The sequence below is a fragment of the Varroa destructor genome, unplaced genomic scaffold (genome assembly GCF_002443255.2).
Source record: "Varroa destructor unplaced genomic scaffold, Vdes_3.0 BEIS01000001.1, whole genome shotgun sequence".
Classification (NCBI taxonomy): domain Eukaryota; kingdom Metazoa; phylum Arthropoda; class Arachnida; order Mesostigmata; family Varroidae; genus Varroa; species Varroa destructor.
The window spans coordinates 32,303,498-32,315,846 of record NW_019211454.1 but is presented as its reverse complement, the minus strand read 5'-3'; the positions used below and the strand labels follow the sequence as shown (position 1 = coordinate 32,315,846).

The window sequence follows — 12,349 nt, the reverse complement described above, 5'->3', positions numbered from 1 at the left end:
TCCACGGCTGTCGCTGCTGGCTGGCTGACTGGTACAAAAAGGGAGGACTTTGCTGCTGCTTTGTCCCCTGCCGCTGCTTTGTTGCCTGTCTACTTCCACTTGGCGCGTCCCGGCTCCTTCCGGTCCTGCTACTGTCACGACGCGGCGATAGCGGCGGCGGCGGCGGCGGCGGCGGCGGCAGTCATAGGGGGTCCTGCAGAATTAGCGCCTCAAGCAAGTTATGTCGCGCGCCCCCGTGCACACCTCCATTGCTAGCTGATTGTTTGACTGACCGGCTACCTAACGCCACTACCGTTGTCGATGAAGCCACTGCCTGCTTCCACTGACCCCGGGGCTTCTTTCTCTCGTTCCACTTGAGACGAACAGAGAGAGAGCTCTCTGTTTACGGGAGACAATGCTGTTCATGTTTGCGTGGCAACTCACTCTGCCAGCAAGTAGCGACAGCTCCGAGAGTGAACGGACCGCACCAGTCAACAAAATTTTTAGTTTGCGAAAGCAGCCGCAGCAGGAGTAGCAGTGGCTGCAGCCACGATCATGGTTCGAATCCCCCATTATAATTCGCTCGTTGAGGGTATCCCTTATACTAGACGACTGCTAATACAACTGCCCGCTTTTTGCTCTGTGTTCCATTCTGCGTAAGTCTCAACGGCATTGCACTAAGAGGTTCTGTTTCTGCCTTTTTTTTCCCATAGAGCGATCATGACGAAAGATTAGTCAACAACAAGGTACGAGTGCTTTAGGAATGGTATGGGCAAGCAATTCACTAGTTAGCGGACGTTGTGCGACATACTAATGTATGTATGTATGTATGTATGTATGTATGCACATCTGCATACAACAGCGGTGACAAAAAAAAACTGTCACAAAAGTATTTTTTTTTTCTCATAATCTAAAAACAGCAAATGCTTGGTGTTTTTTTTCTAAGCCCAATCATCTTCCTATGCATTTACTTCACCCTTTTTGACGAACGCATCATCACCCATGTGAGACCTCAGGAGAGTCTGTCAATTTCCAGCAATACCATTATGTTTAACTTTTTTAAAGCCTAACTGAAAGACTACGACGAGAACAGATTTTTAGAGGGCCCCATTCTGAGCAGACATGACAGAGGGAGCTTCCATTTATTTAGGTGTCTGTGTGGATACAAGAATAACACAACTGGTAAATATTATTATTTTAAATAGCTCACACAAGATCAACGCAAGAATAGTCTATGATACTAGTAAACAGTGAAAGAATCTATTGCACGATAATAGTCGATGTTGTGGACTAATAGTTATAATACGGTGAACAGCGCGTGGCCACAGGTTGACCTTCTCATTGATGTCAGGGCTTCCAGCGCAACAGGAAATTTCAAACAGAAAGATTTGTTTTACATTTGAAATATATATATGCTATCAAGCTCATATATGAAAGAGATAATTATCTTTATAACAATCGCTTAATTAACTGTAGACTCTACACAAACTAAACGTAGCTCCGTTTTACTGATGCATCTTTTGCCAACCACTGGCTCTGTTCATTTGGAACGCTTAAACGACACCAGTCATTGAAACGGTAATGACGGTAGCATAAGCAAGTTCAACCAAACTTTGACATATACGAATGTCTGTTGAGATATCGATTTGTCACAGATATGCTATATAGCTATTGGGGTCAAGTTGAGTCGATCTATTTATGAAATCAACAGAAGAAAAAGGCAGAGTGCTTTTCGTTATTTCGCCCATAAGTGGCTTCCTGCGCGTTTGCCATAGGACGCTGCCGTATCGCGGTCCGCAAGCTGGGAGCGGTCTGCGGCTATTACTGTTTAGTTTTTTTTATCTTTTTTCTATCTTTCTCGCTCTGATCTTGACGATCTGCAGGTGATCCGTATTCGAAATGTATCTCATCATCCCGACCACTATCATCACAATCGACCTTTTTGTTTTTTGATGGGTTTATTGATGAGTGGCCTTAATGCGCCGATTATCCAATGACGAGAAAAGACAAGTGGCGTAATTTGTGAGCGACGTGTCGGACGCGTCAGCTTCTTCGACTGGATGGTCGGATCGTCACATGCGACCGCAGATGACCGATGTAACCGGTCACCGGTAGGGCGTAGGGGGAAAAGGAGGCCTGTAGCCATCGTGAAATACTTAATTTAACAACCATTATCAACAGAGGTGTTCTTTTACTCTTATTTTTCAATGTTTTTACTGCTAGCTTAATTAATACCGTTTTGTACAAGTTGTCTCGCTTCATCACAAGGTGCTCCCGGCCCTATTTCTGCGCGCTAAAGTGCTTGCTTTTTTCGATACATTGTCTCTTCTCGAATACAACAAGTACATTGGACCGACATATACTTCTAATCTAACGGGTGCAACTGCCAATTCGGAGTCTCAGTCTTGTTCTTTTTTTTACTCTGAGGTTTTCTTGTATCGCATTCTCCTTTCATTCTCTGTTCCCTCCTTCTTCTAGTTTGACAACTCCTGCCGTATTTTCGGACAAACGGAAACGCTGACGACCAACAAGGACGATAGCCAGTGCGGTGGTGACTGCTGGGCACCGGGCTGTTACAGTTGACGCCACGGTCTTCATGGTCAAGTTCGTCTTGGATTTGGGCCTTTGATCCAGTTGCTTTTGCCGTAAGAGGATTCTGTTTCTTTAGTGGTTCCCGCAGAACGCCGTCCATCGACTGAGTGACAGGCGAACGCACAATTCCAGAGCGATTTTTAAGTCCACTAACAATCACTGTTAAAAGGGCGGCGGTAGCGAAGCTGATTAACGGACTGGTGTTTTAAGATAGGAATCTTCCCGTTTCTAATACTGCTGTTACTACGCACGTTTAACACTATCGGCCAGCACACCGTTTGCGTGATTGTCAAAAAATTCAACAGCTAACAACAGTTGATTGCTCTGGTTTTTTTTTTCGCTTAAAGCTACGGTCACTGTGTCACAGCCCTGCCGACGATGGTAACGATTATGTCGATAACCGCTAACATTTGTCAAAGGCTGGCTGGTACTTTTACATGGATCGCCTGTGGAATCACTTCTGTGATTGTAATATACAATACGTCACTAATAATAATTACTTTAAACTATTGATTTTTAGCTTTTCTAAGAATCCTATATTGCTTTCACTCATAGTGAGCAACGTTCGCAGATAACAGCCGTAATAATGACAACAACCAATGGTCACAGAACAATGAATCTGTGCATAATGACGCGCTCGCTTTGTCTATCCCTCCATCTGGTTTGCTTAATCGCTAGGTGGTTACTGACTGCAATAAACTGATTCCTTTTTTTCGTCGTCTCGTCATGGTCGTCATCGACTTCACTGTTTCCTTCGTCGTCATCGTTTTCAATAGCTTCCGATTTACCTGGCGACCGGTGTGCCGATGCTACGACTAATGGCTGAGACAGTCGTAAAGGCCTGTGATGTATGCGAATTTGTTTCGTCGTCCCTTCAAGTGAAATTGAGCAACTTAGCTAGTATGCCAAGTGTGCATATCTACTCAATATCGTCTATTGGTGCCGGTAAATAAACGGTTAGAATCTACATTAGAAAAAAGCGCACATCTGTTTTGTTATCAGGGTATACATATGTAATTGTAAAATATGAATTGGCCAGTACGCTGTGAAAGCGCTGCTATTGTGAACACAGGCAAGAAGCGAAAGAGGACGAGTCACGGTGGGGTCGCGCAGGTAGTAATGAGGTTACCACCTTATCATCTATCGTCTGTCGTCATAGTAAACTAGTGTCTTCGTTCCGGTTCTAGCTAGGAGGGCCATCATACATACTACGAGTCCTGATTGTAGAAAAAGAAATCCTACTTATATAAGTAGAATTGTCTTAATGCTATAATACGCTGCTTGCTCTGACCTTTTCCAATGAGGGTAGAACAACAGAGGGAACACGAGGTGTAGTGGTGACGGTGGCCCGTTTTTCTATTTGTTTCCCTTACATCTCTGCTCCGCCGCATTGCTGGTTCTGCTCTTGTTTCTTGCTATTTGTTACTTTGTTGATGGTCAGCGGCTTTGGCCATCGCGTGGCATGACTTGACTTGGTTCCGCTAGCCGTCAGTGAGGTTTTTAGAAACGTTTTTCTTTTTTGCCAAATTTGCAACGACGCAGATTATGGTGACGATGATGCTGATCATGATTATTTGTACGTAGCTGTTTCTATCACGCTATCAGCCAGACCTCTGCTGTGATTGTCTTCAGAAATCAGCAACAACTTAGAGCTTGCTGCTGCAGCAACTGCTGACGGCGTCAACCGAGTTGCGGAGCATCTGAACGCTCTAGCGGTATGCTGAAGCCAGCAACAGTTACGATCGCGTTCTGGTGACCCATTGAAGAGGAGCAAAGACAGCAGGCGAGCAAAAGAAGGAAGCCATCATCGCGTGACGGCGATGGCGGCAACGACGATGATGCTAATAATAATAATGACGGTGGTGGTGGTGGTGGTGGTGGTAATCTCGGCGTTGTTGTCGTTGTTATCATTATCTCTATGAACAGCGTTACAATTACGTAACGGAACACAGAAATACCAATTCATAACGTCGTGCTACTTTTGATTGGGCAGTGACACTGCTACTGGAATGGGTCATAGCATTTTAGATACTTTTACAGCGTGAAAATGCCGTGCAATGGCCCGGAATTCGGGTTCGATGTCCATGCCTTATATCGCTACCGCTGCTGTTGCTATCAAAGTTACAACAGCATTGTTCGCGTTGGCCTATAAGCCAACTAATATTAGGTCGGCTTGGATACTTAGTCTTAGAGACGGTTATCTGAGTTTTTGTCAATTTAGGCAACAAGCTCAAGTTAAAATTTTTCTTCAAGGTTATACGTCTTTGTGGACGAGTGTATCGCCTCTACCTTGTACGTTAAACAGATAAAGCCTATCTATGTATATTGTTTTTCAACATAGGGCTTACAAGAAACTTGGCTTTACGGTCGAAGGCCAGTATCGAATAAAGTGGCTTAGGCCGACGTTAACCCACCCAGTTGGTTGGTACTTCATAAAAATGAGCGCAAGTGTATAGGTCGCGTGCAAGAGTCTTTCGTTAGACGCAATGATCGGTCGAGGTGTATTCAAAATGGCCAAACTTTGCTCGGTAAGTTTTAGCTGTTGCACCTGGTTTAAGATAAGATTAGGCGTGTAAAAAAGCGCTATTATTATTATTATTATCTGAGGTAGAAACTTTTCAAATTAAAATTTCTAGAACTTAGGCAAAAGTGGCTCTAGTCAGTTATGAAACATGTCTGTCAACTAGAAGAGGGCAGGCAAGCACACAGAAGTTGTTTGCTAGCAGTGTTTTAAAACGTCATTTTAAAGTATGTTGTCAAAAGACGATATTTAGCACTGTACAATGGTGAATAGTTCAAGATCACGAGACCAGCTAGTCGTTAAAGGTGTATACAAACTTAATTCTAGTATTATAAGTAAGTTCAAGTTATGACTATCGATTCAATTCTAGAACGTACTACAAAGACTGCACGCTGCTCTAGCATCGATACCTAATCGATCTAATGTAACAGGCTTTAGTAATGTTTCAACAATTGATGTATATGATAATTACCACTAGCAATTTTCATTAAAAACAGTTTATTAAAAATCGTTTCCATTTTATTTGCGCAACAAACAACATTTCATTTGTTGGTTGGCATCGTGAAGTTTGTCGGTTGGCAACAGGCCTTTTATCTACCATTCTATCTATTTCTAGTATATACATATATGATAGATAGAGTTGTCGAAAGAGTGCGTATCTAAATCATTTTAGAGTGATCACGTATTCTAGGTTCAATGAGTGACACTGGATTAGTGCTGGTTTGATCTGAGCTTCGCTAATAGTAGGTGTATCGTTCTGGTCTGGTGAAATGCTTTTACTCAGAGCTAAGGTGCTTCCAGGATGAGTAAACATCCTGTAAAAAATTGCTAGATTTTATAGTTTTTCAAGAAAACAAACGCTGCCGAGACCTATAGACTTTCGGATAAGAACGGCTTGAAGATCTGTTTTTTTTCTTCGATATTTTGCATAGCAAGAAAAAATTCATAGAACCTCTGCGAAAGTTGAACAAGATTAACGATTGAATGGCTCTAAGATCGTCAACTAACTAGCTGGCATAAAATAATTTCCTCTATCGTATTTCTATCTGCGGAGACACGATGAAATCGAGCCATCTCTTTAAAGCTGTTGGTCACGGCTAATGAAAAGGATGCCACATAGGACAATATTGTGCAAATAGGTAACGTATATTAAAAAAAGGACGGTGCTCCGATTCTGCCTGTCTGCCGCAAAGCCCAGACTGACGCCAAAAAAGTAACGCTACGTGTTTAGTGCAATTGGAAATAAAGCGTCAATTATAATTCGCAGCTGCCTGGCAGAACGATTGACTCGGATTTCTATCGTCCGCGAACCATCGAAGAAAACCCATCGGATCTAGTAAATAGAAAAGGTGCCGTCGTCCACCATGACAATGCCGGACGTCTTTGTCTACTTTCTAAAAACTTTCCGGATGGCTCGGGTCTCAGCAGAGCTTTCGTAATGGCATTATTTGTTCTCAATGGAGAGACGTAAGAATCACTTGTCAGAATTTTTCACAAGCTCTATTGTAATGAGATTATGGTGCTACTAGAAAACGGTAGAAAACGGAAAAGAAAGAAATTAGTTTAAAATATAAAAAATATATAATTTTGGCTTAAAAACGATCAATACCTTTAACAACCCTATATATGTATATATATATATATATATGTGATAACGACAAAAGCAGGGGCAGTATAACAGCAGCGTGCATTTCATTAGACAATAGAAGCTTTCGTTTAATGTGTGCACACGGAACGTACCTACGGAGCACACATATACGCGTGCGTATAATAAGCTTTAATATACCTATTTGCCTAGAAGTTTAACGGTTTTTTGTCGATGGCCTGGCAGTCATCGTGTCTCGTGTCTCAGCTACTGCAAGTAACGAGTACTACGGCCATCAATCAAGCAAAACGATCGGGAGCTGAACTGTTAAAATATAGGCGTTCTAGTAGCCAAAAATGTTACTACGCCCCTATTGGCCGCGTTTGGACCGTCGATAGGTGTCGATGTATAGGAGAAACAGAAGTCTATCTATCTCCCTCTTGCTGTCTCTTCGTTGGCGTCATACTCGTTTGTTTGTTCGTCGAATAGCAACGTTTGCCGCTATCTGGAGCTAATTTACGCATGGTATTGTTATGCAATATATATATATGTTATGTATAATACTACATCTAGAAGCATATTTGCTATCACCACAGCACCGATCGGTGCTGTGGTGATAGCAAGCATAACATATATATGCGGATGTTATTTACTGTTGTTCTAGCTCACGTTTCGACAAAGCAATCTTGCTGCCTCCACCGACGTCGAGCAGCAACAGCTAACAAATGACCATCCTATGAAAACGCTAGCGGTAACGCACAACGCTCTATAGCTTCTGTTGATTCGTCAACTTCTGTTCAAGCTACCACAGCGGCCGTTTGGACGCCAACGCTCGCTTGGTCATTGCTGCTGCTGCTGCTGCTGCTGTCATAGCGAGCATTGCAGAAAGATAATGCACCATCTGTCCGCCATCACGTTTTTTGAAGAGTGTTTGAAGAAGTTTGAACGCGAAAAGCCGACTGGCACACGATAAAACAGAAATTATAATAGCAGAGCAAGCTAATTTCAGGTTATCCAACGGGTGCAGCAACTACAGTAGTGGCAATAGCGAACACCACAAGTTGTAGGACGTGCGAGTGCCGGTGTTCAGGACAGAGAGGAGATAGCGATACGCCAAATTGTCTGTTGGCATTTGATCAAAGTAGCGTTATAGTAGAAAATGTGTGCCCTATCTAATTCGGCCAAACCGAACTGTAAAATGGACCCTTATAGGCCATAAACCTGAAATTGAAAACGTTTGCTTCAGTCTGCAGAGAAATGCGTCGCGTACGCGATCAGGATTGGTGAACCAGTCATTCGATACGTTACGCACACCAAAACGATTTTTGCAATTTGCCAAAACCGTCCACGAATGATTGCTGAGACCGTTGCGGCTCTTGCAGCGTTCTCCATGACCGAACTACACTGTTTCAGGCTTTCAGATCGCCACAACTTGCCTATTTGGTCAGCTTGTTGTTTATTGGACAACGGAATGATGCGGTTATGGTGAGCCACCTCATTCAGTGCGAGCAATCGGCGAAGCCCTTACTCGCCGATGTAGGGGCTCCAATAACATTATGTTATAACGTCACGAGGTGCATTGCATTTAACAATATCATCATCATCATCATCATCGCCAGTCGTGACAGGGCCAAAAACGAGGACAACTTACGATGTCCTTGGCGTGTGACTTGGACATCAACAGAGGTGGCGACACACGTCAGTCGAAAATTCTCTACGCTATCCTAGCACTTTCTGCCAATACAATTTAAGACCTAGTACGCGATCGTATGACCCAATGATGTAACCTTCTCAAGGACAGACCGGAAGATATGACCAACGAAAGACACCTATGAAAGGACTTTGACGTTAAGGTAGGATCGTTTGAGGACGTCACACTGACAAGGATAATGACTGTAGAAATAAAGTTAACATCCAGCTGAACAATTCGAGTGATACCGAATCCGTACCATGTTCAGAGCTCAGCTACTTGAACTTTGTATTGCATCAGTAATCAACAGATGGCAATAAACATTAAAAATGAGTTGTCAAATAAATTCTTGTCAAGCTATAGGGTACTGTTTCGAAACGATCCATAGCGAGCGAAACGGACCGTTCAAAGCAACAGCTTCAATCTATGGACATAAGTTGACGAATGATGTTATAAAAATCTAAGTTTCAATGGTTCGTGCGACCCGTTATATATATATATATATATATATATATATATATATATATATATATATATATCACTAAATAAAACCTCAGCGCAGCTAAATATGGGTTAGTGTCGTGCGCGGCCTTCGCGGAGTAAAACTGAATTAAGCCAAAAGCAATGGGTATATCTTGTAAACTGGTTGTGTGTATCATTCGATGTTTTTGACGCTGTTGGAAACACGCTTTTATATAGCCCGCAAAATTACTAATCTCTTTCTGTGTCACCCTTTCCGTGGTATTGTGTCTCGCAGAGAATGTCTTTTTTAGTAGTATAGCTACTTGATACATTATTAGTGAGGAGACGAAGGGGCGTCGATCTCTTGCGGCGCACATGCTATTTTCGATGATTATGGCGGCATACGTTGACGTAGGCATCGATTCACTGCTTTGATCGTCGTCTAAGTTGACCGCCTACTAGTCAAACTGCCCGTCTGAACTTTATCGTAAAACGCGTAAGTAAACTCTTCGCTTTCTATAAAGAATAAAACAGAATCTTCAATTGGATCACAGGTGACCCGCTACACGTAGTTTGCTGTTCTTTCCGGTCCGCACTAAGAGGAGAACAACAAAAAATTTTTAGCCCGTCCCTGTGTCCTTGTACCCTTAACAATAGACGAGCGACCGGAAAAGCAGGCACGCTTCCAGCCAACGGCGATATAAACCGATAATCAAGCTGGCCCTGTAGAAAATTTGTAAGCTCAGTTCTCAATGTTCGCGATGATTGAAAGCTACCTGATCTACACAACGCCTAGCCGAGATGAGCGGCGGAGAGAAGGCAACTAACTATATCGATTGGTTCGACCTAGACTTTGTACAACTCGGTCGCAAACATCTACCCGCACCTACACACACATATATATATAAACAAACGTCTTTGAAAATTTGCTTGTGTCTGCATTGTTAAATAATCCTGTTTCGTCATATGTGAGCGTTATGTAAAGTGTACATGTTAATCACCTTGGCTTTCTCATTTATCATTGCCGGTTACTTGCTCGATGGTTCACCGCTTTAGATGGGCGCCCGATTTGCATATAGGTACACTTTGACGCATATATCCATGTTGCCAACAGTCTTCTGAAGAAAACTAGAACTTTTGACGGCGAAACAGACGGCGACACGAACAGCTGGACTGGAGCAACTGTTAGAATTCGTACAGCCTAATGTTCGTATCCTAGGATCAGGGAGGAGAGGAAAACTGCGCCTGTTGTAAAACCCATGAATAATAATAGAAACGCTGAATTCGTCCCCACATTGCTGTTGAACATTATTTATGCTATCCACTGCCACCATAGACATTAGATAAATATAAAGAGGCAATGAAAAAGTTTGATAAACAGATCGAGCAGCCAGATCGGCTATACAAACCGGCAAATACAAACAAAAATATCACCACATTGTTCTCAGTTATTTAACTAAGCATATACTATTATTACGGTATTGCGCAAGAATTTAGTTGTTTTCATAAAGATAAGTGGGCATAATTTAGAGGAAAAGGACAAAACGTAAAATTACGCGTCAGTCTGACAATTTCACTGTTATTACAATCGAAGGTACTGGACACACGAAACATGTTGAGCTGGGGTCAGATATATTAAACTTGATTTGTTTTTTTTCAATTCAGGCCTTTAACTGGATAACTAGTTATAGCCATTTTTGGCCTAATGTGAGTTTTCAAACGATTCGTTCACCTCTTTACGGTAGTTTATAGGCCCAATGTCCATATAAACCTATATATTGCCTTAGCTTTACTGAAATGTTCTTAATGCTTTCAGATATGGTCTCCATATCGATAGGAGGATATTCGGGCAATAAAGACGCTGCAGACGCGGTTCGTTCCCAGGACAAGCATTTATTGTGATCTAAAAAGGTATGGTAATATTACACAAAAACCAATCATAAGTAAATCTGTATGCGTCCAATTGATTGTATTCTAGAGCTATTACAGATTGTGTAAGGCCGACAAATAGAATGGCCATATGAACGAAGCGATGAACAGTAAGCGACGGTTCGCACGACTTGAGCAATAAGGAGCTCAGGTTCGCCATGCTTGAACAACATGAGAAATCAGATTGAATGTATAAATAGTGGTACGTTATTCAGAAATACCTTCTTTATTGAAATGCGTGATTTTATGTACTATTGTGTTCTAAATCGTTCGAATCGCTTACGTCGTCGAATGAATATTCAGCTCTGAAGTATATAATATCTATAGTTTCGCAATGCCGGATCGCCTGCATCCCACCCACTTTATTTGCTGGCGTGTTATTTAATGCGTGTTTTTACATCGATGTGGCAAGCACGTAGTGTTGTTTTTTCTTTATCAGATTCCATTCTGCGAACAACTTCAGGATTCAGTGAAATGGTTTTTATGGTTCCGTCTGTAGGACTCCAGGCGCCGACGGGCCTGCTGCCTTCAACGTGCTCTAACTCACGTCGCCGTAGCAGAGTAGCTTATTAAAAAAACGAGAGCCATTTGAATGTTCTAAGCAGTAACTCGATTTTTACTAAACACATACTTCCATAACTGTACTCCCTACTTCCAAGTTTACCATATCGGCTGCCTAGCAATAGCTTTCAGATATTTTCAAGGAAAATAGTTTCAGGAGTCTTCATTTATTTCGCCGATCAGTGTTCGGTTCTGTACACGCTACAATGCAGATGCGTAGGAGCTCGGTGCTCGACTATGCTGCTAGAAGAAGATACTCACATTGGCAATGTCCAGTATTAGGTAACTGGTGCATAGTCCAAGCCTTTTAGACATATCGGTACGTCTTCTCTCAAAAAAGCGTCAATCCATTCAGGGTAACGCCACCTAGAATGTTTAAGATTGTTGAATCCTCCGTGTAGAGGTTCGCTGGGCTTAGTTATAGTACGCCCATCCGATGTGAAAGATGGAGGGCTTTCGGCAGCTCCTGTAAGCCCGTTCTACCGTTTCAACAGGTGCGTAAATGACCTCCGGCCATCCGCCCTTGATAGCGTGTCAAGCGCGCTATAAATTTCGAATAAGTGTCCTGTTCTCTGTGATATGAGGATGAGAAATCCTTGTCCCGTACCTGATGCGGTGCGTCCATCAAGTTCATAAATACAAACGCAGCATGAACCTTTTCGCCAAAAATAAAAGCCGCCCTTTGCAGACTAGTATTACTGAGTATGTCCATTACGCTTGCTAGCTCTACCATTTCGGCGCCTCGACGCCCAAGCTGCCAGCTCCTATAGGGCTATACGGCAGAGGAAAGCACTTCCAGTGAGAAAATTTCCCGTCATTGTATAGTAGATCTACTGCGTATCGTAGATAACTAGGGATTTCTAACGGCTACCCGTGTGCCATGCGCATATACATGGACTACCAACAGGGTGGCGATGGCACGTGATAAAATGAATCACAATGGTAATTGTGATCGAATCATTATTGGTGTTCCTCAACGAATATTACACTTTTCGAAGCTCGATTCCAACCATGTAGATGTTGGTTAGTT

At 42.6% G+C, this 12,349-nt stretch overlaps 1 protein-coding gene across 12 annotated transcripts in view; it reads left to right on the top strand.

Annotated features, from left to right (window-relative positions):
• LOC111249322 (uncharacterized) overlaps positions 1 to 12,349 on the top strand; it is a 149,260-nt gene that overhangs the window by 93,341 nt on the left and 43,570 nt on the right. For 11 of the 12 annotated variants that reach the window (XM_086977629.1, XM_086977619.1, XM_022803050.2 and 8 more), the window contains one exon: positions 10,646 to 10,740. The gene's annotated coding sequence lies outside the window, so the exon portion shown is untranslated. Of the gene's footprint in view, positions 1 to 9,193; positions 9,326 to 10,645; positions 10,741 to 12,349 lie in introns of those variants that run through there. The other variant, XM_022803070.2, reaches the window with a different exon arrangement.